We start from the raw sequence: 9,695 nt of genomic DNA, 5'->3' as shown, positions 1-9,695 counted from the left end.
ACGTGTTCTTTAGGACAAAATCAACCCCCACATTCTCTTCAGGTCTCTACTCCAATGCCACCTCCTCTAGAAGCTTCCCCTGGCTACCCTAGCTGGAAGAGCATCCCCTCTCACTCTCAGTCTCCTTACCCTGCGATGATATCTTCTGAGTACATCACCACCTGGAAAAAATGTTTATATGTTGGTTAAGGTTTGCCCATCTCCCCTACCCACAATGTAAGTGCTATAGGAAAGACACTCTATTATATTCATCACCGTGAGCAGTGTCTGGCACATGGAAGGTGCTAGAGAAGCCTTTGTTGAGTGAATGAATGAATGAATGAGTCCTTCAGGAAGCCTTCCAAAGAACTCCCAGCTCAGTGATTATCCATTCCACCTTTCTCTTCAAACTCACTCAGGACCTTTCCTGTCTCTCACCACTCACATCCCTGTTCAAAAACCACCCATGGCTTCCTATGGCCTAAGGACCGGGCTTGAACTCCTAAGCCTGACCTGCAAAACCATACCCCATCTGGGGCCACTCCCAGGCTCCACCTCTTCTCCTCTCTTCCGAATCTCAGGCTAGGTTTCTACTTCCCTCCTGATGCACAGGATCTGGCTACGCTCTCTCTGCATACCACCTCAAGACTGAGGCTTCTGTGGACATCCTGCGTGACCCAAGTGTGGCTTCATATCATGGTTGGCTCCCAGTTATACAGCCAAGGACCTGTCCTATCCTGTCCCCATCCTGGGGCCTGGGCAGCACTGCAGAATCCAGTCTGTATCTGAGCTCTCCTTCTTTCATGGGGACCTTAGTCACTAGCCTAGGGGCAAGCGCTCATGTTCACATGTGCTTCTACATGGGAACGTAGTATCCGGGATGGTGCCCAGATACTACTTTAAAATCCCAGCTCAGAGGGCCTGTTCTTTCCTGAGTTTTCTGCTCTCCCTTTCCTGTCCGTTCTCTCTGTGCACCCTTGTTTCACAAGATGCCGGCTACACAGGGGAAAGCAGAAGGCACCCACGAGATGTCCTGGCTTTTGTTTCCAGTGGTGTAAATCTGTTAGAAGATGTGGAGGCTTTGTGGAGAAAGAAAGTAGGAGAGCCAGGGTCTTAGCAAGAAGCAGGGGATCTTGGAAGAAACGTAAATGTGGAAGTATTGCTCCCAAACCAAAAGGAGATTTCCCCAAGCTGGAGGGAGGAGAGTAGTGAAAGCTATTCCTCGAGAGAGGGACCCTGCCTTCTCTGCTCCTGCTGAGCAACAGCCCACAGCAAAGGCTCCTGGGGAGACCTCTGGGGGCCAGGGCTGGGGACAGCCACAGAAAGGAGCCTTGTGCCTTAGTCAGGGCTGGAAGGCAGCAGAGAGCAGGCTGTGCCCTGAAGGGGCCTTACAGGCAGGGAGAGTGAGGGCCCAGGGGCCTGAGGGGTGATACCCAGAGGACCCTCTCTCTGACTCCTGGGATGAGCCATGCCCAGAGAAGGAATCTGAGAGGCAGGAGGACAACCCCAGAGGAGCCGAGGTGATGGGTTTCCACCAGCCCCACAGAATGGATCGTGGAAGCAGCTGTGGGACAAGTGATTTGTGTCACCAGCTGAGTGAGAGGACTAAGATTCATGACCTCAGCAGCAGTACTGCTGCCTACCCTGCCAGTCTACACGCCCTGACAGCAGGTGCTAAGCTTCCTCCTCTCTGTCACTTCATACCTGCCCAGGTTGGTGCCCACATGAATAGGTGGGACTTTGCTACATCCAGAGGGCCGGCTCCCTGCACTTCAGGAGATGTTTCCTGCCCACTTCCCATCAAGGAGGCATTTGTCACAAGTGGATCCCTAGGAAGAACCATGGGATGAAGATATAGAGCATGGAACTGCTCACTGCCCCAGCGAGGGCTTCCAGGAGGGGCAGCAGGCAGGCCCCACACTGCACTCACTTTGGGGCCCCAAGACGAGGCCACGTGGGGAAAAGGAGCTGTCATGGACCTTCTTCCATGAGAACACCAGGGTCATCCCGTCCTGCTCCACGTGCTCTTGTCTGCTACCAAAAGCTTCTCCCTCATGCCTCGTGAAAGATCCTGACATTACCTAGAGCAGAGGTACCCTGAAGAGGCCTTGACACATCCCAGAGTCAAACCACTCACTGTACAACTACAGGTGCCGAGGCCAGAAAGGGCAAGCTGCTCATCCAACATCACACAGCCGCTTAGCAGATCTGAGACCACAACCAGGTCTCTTGCCTTCCAGGAAGTTACTCCTTCTAGCACCCCACAGTATCTTGCAAGAGTTTATTTGCGCCTCCATGTAACTGCCAGACCTCCACAGCCACAACAAGGCTCTTCTAGTTAATATACCTGCTGAGGGACGTGTGGGTTCAGCAGGAGTGATGAGAAGTGGACTGAGACTCAGAGACCTGGGTTCTAGGTCCACCTGTGGCACGTCCCATGCCTGGGCCTCCAGGAGTCTGGAAGGCTGTTCTCCTCAAGTAGGAGGGGAGGGCCATGGACTAGGCCAACATGAATGGAGGCAGGGGAGGCATGGATGCACGTTAAGAGAAGACTCCAGAATCCACCCCCCTGTGGTCCTCCAAGAGGCTTGTTTCCAGGCAGCTTGTTTTCAAATGTCTTTCACTTGGGGCCTCTGCTTACAGTCATCGCAAAAGAGATTGCCCTATTAAAATAAATAGGTGACCCGCCAGCCCCAGCCTGGGCAGACTCTGTCAGAGGTTACACTGTGGCTCAGTGGGAAGAACTGCACTTGGGCAAAGGATGCCCCAAGACGGCCTTAGCCTCCGACCCAGCCACTGTCCCAAGGCAAAGTTTTGAGAAGGAACAGAAAACCAGCACTCTTTGCAGGCAATGTGTGTACTCTGAAGCAGGCTGCCAGGTGCTCTGTGAGACCGCAGTGGTGCTGCCTGGCAAGACAGCTACCATCATCTTTTCTTTAAATGGCCACATCCAGGGCCCTCAGCCTGGTTTGAAATAGCTGCCCCTTCTGCAGAGCATGCCAGGAGCTGCTGCCAAGGAGAATAGGCTGGGCTGGAGTCCAACAGAGACCAGAGAGACACATCTGGCCAGCATGGCTTGGGTGTGCAGGGAGCACTAGGGTAGTGATGTTTCTGGGGTTCTGGGATGACAAGATTGGCAAACTCACCCAGCCTGCCCTCACACTTCCCCAGGCCTGGGCTGACACACATAGAAAGTCAGACAGAAAAAAGTTTCTTTTATTTCTTCTTCTTCTCCTTTTTTTTCAATGTATACCTTGGTTAAAGCCTCACAGACACCAGCACTGAGCTTCACACAGGGAGCACACCATAAGCGAGACACCAGGTATCAGGAGGCATCTAAAAGGTGACAGAAAAGAGGAGGTGTGGAAAACTCCAGAGTTTAGAAGGGACAGGAGTGGACCCTCCAAACAAGGGGGAATGCTTTCAGCAGTTTCTCTCCCTGCACTGTCAATGACCAGGATAACTTTCAAATATAGGGGCGCAAAATTTCAAAGACCTAAAGGTGAGGAAGGAGGGGAGACTTGGAGCTTGAAGTGCCTGGCAAATGAGGCAGCAGCGGAGACAGTGAGCCTTACAGTCTTGAGAGCCTGAGGCCCCGACCTCAGGGGAAGGCGGGGAGACTGCAGCAGGATCAGAGACAAATTGCAGCGAGTTTTCAAGAGGCTGGGGAACAAGAGGTCAGCAACGGAGAGGCCGCAGTGGCCTCCACTGACAGCTCATGCAGTTGATAGACCCCAGAAGGAGATGACCAGGCTCCATGTGGATAGGAGCCAGGGGGCTGCACACCCTGCTCAGAGCTGACAGCCAAGGGGGGCGGAGGACCCAGAAGAAAACAGCTCTGTTGTTTCAACACAGAGAGGACAGCCACCCGCTGCCTGGGGCATTCCCGAAGACTTGGAGCCCCACTGGGCCTGAGGAGGCCGGCTGTGGGCAGTTGGCCCCTGGTCTCTGCTTTGCAAGAGCTGTTCTTGCCCCTCTGTGTCTGACTCCGTGGGGTCCTCACACTCCCTCAAGTCGCACTGCCTGTCTGCACAGATGTCACTATTTTTCTGGAGAGATCAAATTCAGCACAATAAAGCTAGTTACGAAACAGACACTTGTTAAAGGACGTAGCAAAATCTGGTTTTCCAAGCCTCGTACTTTTATCATACAAACACCAGAGACTCTAAGTGATCTTGGAGCCCAGTGGGGGTCCAGTGCTTCTGGTAGCAGAAAACTGTTCTTCATGTATAACCTTCCTTAGAAAGCTGAATGTAGGACCAATGAAAGAAAAGCCACTGTGGTTGGAGTAAAGGAGGTGGGTCTCACCCCTGCCTACCCCCTTCCCTCTCCCCATCCCTGCCAGTGAGCCCCAGTGTTCCACAAATAAGAGTTTGGAAACTGACGGATTTGTCCAATCCCCACATTTTACAAATAGAAAAATGGGATCACAGAGAGAAAAGGGCGCTTGTTCAAGACCACACAGCACTCCAGAGTTTGGGACCTAGAACACAGTAAGAAAGGAACAGTCCTGGTCATTATTTTTCTAGTTTCAGAAAACCATGGCGCATTCAACGTGTGAACAGAGGTCCCAGGAGTCCCCAAACAGTCTTAGGCAAAGTTCCTTCCCCTTGGAGAAGCTGCACGCCCTCCAGTAAAAAGAAATCCTCTTATTGCTGCAGAAACTGCTCTTCTCCTTCCTGGACTGCCTTCTTGGGTCTTTCCCTCCCTTTCTTTTCAACAGTCAGAGCAGACGCAGCCCCAAACAGTTCCCCGACACAGAGCCAGGAGCCCTCACTCCTTGCCTCTAATTACCCTGTGATAGATGTTGGCGTTGCTGCTAAAGGTATCTGCGTTCAGGCTTTATGGTCATTTTCCAACAGCCCAGACCTTTTAAACTCTCTTATGGGAGCAGGTTAAGATGATTATGCAGATGGATGGACCCCGGTGCAATATTATGTCAGCAATGGAGATGTAGGAGGTGCAAATGGGCCATGATTACCACCAAGAGGAGGCTGCTGCAGCCACTGCAAGCCGAAGGGAAGTACACAAGATCTCTGGGCTCCAAGAGCAGCCTCAGACACAACACACACTCACACACGCTCCTCCTCAGCCTCTCTAGTTACTTGTCTGGCTACAGTCAGACTGTTCCCATGGAAACGTGAAAAGTCAACCATGGCTGTTGGGATGCCAGGAAGACACAGGTCTGCTGGAAAGAGAAGCAGCCAGAACCCAGGGAGGTCCTGCTCTCCAGCTGACTTGATGGGGCTGGGGGGAACCAAGTCAGATGCAGAGCTGGACCCCAAAGGACAGCACAAAGAGCAGTCCTGGGGACCAGCAGGCTCCGGTCAATCACTAGACAAGGGTGAGGTTACACACCATGGTGTTAATGCTGTGGTCCTGGGCACCTCCTAGAAATGGGCTATGCATTGGGCTCTGTGCTTCCTAGTAGACAAAGCGGAGAGGAAGACGCAGTCTCATTCAGCCTGGTTTCCACAGATAAAAAGGAACTCTGCATAATCGGCCCTCCTTTTCCTGGTTCTAAAGGTGAGAAAAATGTCTCCCAGCAATTTCCTTAACACTCTTCCTCCTGCAATAGGCACAATAACTAGCTTCTTAGGGGCTGCTTCTCCCAACATCCTGCCTTCAATACAAGCCCAGGGTACCACACCTAAGTGGAGCTAGGTGGCAAGGCAATGCTACCTGGAACAGAACACACGGCAAGGTAGGGGATGGTCTGACTTCAAATGAAGGAAAGAACGGGCTCTTCTGGGAGATGGATGGGCAGCACAACCTTCTGGTAACCCTCCAGAAACAGAGGGTCTCCTTCAGACTGCAGAGTTTATGGTTGTCATCTTGGAAGGGAACCAGCAGGGCAAACATGCTGTGTTCCAAGCAGTGGGTGTGGGTGATGTATGTGGAGCACCTGGAGAAAACAGGTCCCAAACAGCAAGACTTACAGCAGCAGGAGCGTTGAATACATGGTTGCTCCAGGCTCACCCTGGCCTTGGTCTTTGTAACTAATCTTAAGACCACGTGTGAATGGGGTTGATGTTCCATGCTGAAGGCCCATGTCTGGGCTATCTCCAGGGCTGGGTTGAGCCTGGGCCTGAGAAGAAACAGCCATGGGAAGCCAGGGGACAGTGATGTGGGAACCAGGACAGGGAGGCCACTGCCTTTTCCATACAGATCCCTCCCCTGAGTCTGAGTTTAGGAGCTTAAGGAAGCCCAGGACCTACATCTTCTGAAGCCAGAAACTGGAAAGAGACAGAAGTGAATTATTTCTTGTGATAGAAGCAGGGAATCAACGCCAGCTCACATTGTCCCACACCATGATTAGAAGACCTCATTAGCCAGGCATCCAGTGTCAGGCACTGTCCTGAGTAACGTGCATTAATCACACCTCCCTATGCCTCATAATGAGCCTGCGAGGGAGATGTAATTATCCCTAGTTTATAGGTGGGGATACCGAGGCCTAGAGAAGCTGTATGACTTCCCCAGAGGTACCCAAGGTGCAAAGGGGCAGGCCTGGCAGAGGGAGCCTGCATAGGAGTCCAATAGACCAAAAGAATCAGCATCAAATGGCCCAGGCTTTGGGGCCAAGCTCATCTGGACTGGAAGCCCAACGTGGCTACACCTTACTGTGTGACCTCAGCCAAGTGATTTAACTGCTATGAGCTTCAGGTTCTTCATCTGGAAGTTGATGTTAATTATACCCATCCTCAAGAGTCATTGTCAAGACGAGTGAGGTGATACAGGAAGTGCCCCTAGACCCACCACAGTGGGTGCCCACTAACTGTGAGAGAGGGTCGCGCTCTGGGAAGGTGATGGCTGCCCTGTCTAGTGTATCCCTCTACCCGCAGGGTCTCTGAAGGCTGGCACAAGATAAATAGGCACTGGTGAAATAGCTGGGGAACGAACATGGGGTTTTTTCTTATTGAAAAGCAACATATGCTCACAGAACATGAGAAATGGAAACATGCATTTTTAAAATGTCACGCCAGAGTCCCACCTCCAAAAAAAATAATCCCTGTTCTGCTTTTTCTTTTAGGTAAATCATTCGAGTCCTGTGAATTCCTCTTTCCCAGCCAAGATTTCTGCCCCTGGTATTTTAGCCAAAGACTTCCCCAGACAAACCAAGCCAGGAATTGTCCTGACGCTCAGGCCCCTCCTATGAAAGCCACTGGAGTGAGGACCCAAAGGGAGCTGCCTCATCCTCCATCCTGCTCGGATCTCTGCTGCCCACCCATCACCTCCACCTGCTCTGCTGCAATCAATATGGGAAGTCCTCCCTTCTCAGAAATGCTGGCTACTCAAGTGCTTGCAGCTTCAGAGCTGCCACCATGTGAAGAAAGTGTCCAACTAGACCCTTCAAAACAGAAGCCTTGGGGTGAAGGGAGGAGTGCCCAACAGCTCACTCTGAGATGTTTCTGGGAAGTGCTCCCTACCATAGCACGGTCTCCAGGACCCTTCATGACCTGCTCCCTGCCTGTCCCTCGCCCCTTCCCATCATGTCATCTCCTCTATGCTCCAATCACACTCAGCATCTTTGCATTCAGCCCCCACTTTCATGTTTCATTCCCTCAGCGTAAAATGTTCTTCTTGTGTCTGAGTGGCAAACCCCTACTCATCCTTCAAGGCCCCACTCAGACACCACCTCTTCCAAGCCAGGAAGCTTCCCCTAAATCCCCAAAGTTGGTGATTTGGCCCTGCCCTGTGTGTCCACATCCCTGGGCTTGCCTCCACTACAATCCAACCACCCTAGTATCACAGCCTGGTCATTTGGCAGAGCAGGAGCTCCTGGCAGATGCAGGATGGTGGCTGGTAACTGTTGGAGAATTCTGCCACCTCTCAGTGAGTGCAGTGGGAGCTGTCCCATGTCTATGCCCCCCCAGGGTTTAGAGCAGGGCCTGGGACAGAGTCAGGCTCACTGAATGTCCAGGGTAGGAAAGCAGGGAGGACATAATAGGGAGGAGGACCATTGGGTGGGGAGACAACAGGAAGCTGAGTGGGACCCTCCTGTGGGTCTGGGGTTGGCTACTTGGGCCCGCAATGTGATGAAGAAACACCAACTCCACACTGAGAAAGCTGTTGACAAGCAGGCCCAGCAGGCTGTCTATGGGACGATCACCAACTGCCCTCTGCTTCATCTCACCCCTGTCCCCATCTAGAAGCACTCAGGATAGGCAAGAGGCAAAACTGCTGAGTCGTATGGCCTAGCGCAAGGGAAGAATTCATGGTGAGAAAAATGCTCTCCTCCCCTAAGCCAAGCAGGAGAAAGGCCTCCAGGAGAATCATGCCTAGAGACAGGGATGCCTCCAGCAAAAGGAGATCAGCACCTCCCCACCCTAGCTGGACGCTAGCTGAATGCGGAAGTGGCAAGTGCGGCCTAGGGGAAGGCATGGCATACGCCCCTGGAATGTGAACACAGGAAGTGGTGCCTTCTTGTCTGGCAGTCTCGGCAGGAAGGAGGCTGCAGCTTGCTGTAGAGGCCTGCACTTGCAAAATGAAAACAGACCAGAGCTTAGAGGGCTGGGAATAGGATGGGGGATCACTGACCTCATTTTTCCTGGCTTTCCCAGGAGAAAGGACCCGCAGAGAGGACCTTGAGTCTCCACATACACAAGCACGGAAGTTAGAGCTAGGCAGGAGGTGTGGGCTGCCCAGGTGGCTGCCACCCAGATGAGGTCCTTCCTGAGGGCACACTCAGGAATGAGAGAGGTGAAGTGAAGCTGGACACTGCCCCTGAAGAACCCACACTCACCTTCTGCATGGAGACTACCACTAGAGAGGAGCCACCACTGGGACGGGCAGACGCACACCAGGCAGATGCAGCCTTAACCAGCCCAAGCAAAAGCCGGCCACCTCACTGAGAGGAGGCGAGTGAAGCAAGATGGCCTCCACCCTTCCCATCCTGGAAAACCCAAGAAAGGAGGAAGAAGAATGGCCTCAACATGAAAAGGCCGTTTCTCCTTCCCCACTCCAAGGAGACGGGTTTGACACAGCGGTGAGACTGCTGTTTCTTGTCAGAGCAGAGAAGGTCCTGATACATGAAAGTGGCCAGAAGTTATGGGACAAAAGGAGTCAACAGAGTGAGGGGGACAAGAGAAAACAAAACCTTGTAATAACTCCATTCCACTGCGTGGGATCTTCACTAAACTAGTTACGGGGGAAGAAAGAGAGGCAGATGAAAGAGGTGTTACAAGAAAGGAAAAGAAAGAAAGAATGGGGCAGGAAGGGAAGGTAGACTTGGACATCAGAAGTCAACACTCAGAAGCAGCACTAAAGCCAGAACCCAGGTGTCCACATCCTGCTACGTATTGCTAATCCAAGCTGAGCCTCTCAGCAACTGGGCAAGAGCTCCCCTGAACTCCTGGAAATAGGTCTGCATTCCAGGAAAGGGCCCCCACTTAACCCAAGCTGCACATCAGAGTCACCTGGAGAATCTTTAAAAAATATCTACCCTGGCCCTGCTCAGACCAACAGAACCCAGCCTGGTCAGAGGGCTGGGAAATGATCAGTTTAAAAACTCCTCAAGGGATTCGAATGTCCACCCGGGATTGAAAACCATAAGAAAAGATGACTCTCAAAGGTTGCTCTTTGGACCAGAAGCAGCAGCAGCACCTGGGAACTTCTAGGAATTCAGATTCTCAGGCCCTGCCCCTCCTCCACTGACTCAGAGACCCTGGAAGTGGGGCCCAGCAATTGGTTTTGACAAGTGCTTCAGGTGATTCTGA

General features: G+C 52.3%; 1 non-coding gene across 1 annotated transcript; it reads right to left on the bottom strand.

The window, feature by feature from the left end:
* Positions 1 to 3,340: 3,340 nt before the first annotated feature.
* On the bottom strand, positions 3,341 to 3,457 carry LOC112204658 (small nucleolar RNA SNORA71). The gene has a single exon (XR_002938330.2). It is a non-coding gene; the product is annotated as a small nucleolar RNA SNORA71 (small nucleolar RNA).
* Between the last annotated feature and the right edge of the window lie 6,238 nt (positions 3,458 to 9,695).

This window comes from Pan troglodytes, chromosome 8, assembly GCF_028858775.2.
Source record: "Pan troglodytes isolate AG18354 chromosome 8, NHGRI_mPanTro3-v2.0_pri, whole genome shotgun sequence".
NCBI classification, from domain to species: domain Eukaryota; kingdom Metazoa; phylum Chordata; class Mammalia; order Primates; family Hominidae; genus Pan; species Pan troglodytes.
This window is presented reverse-complemented; position numbering and strand designations above follow the sequence as displayed.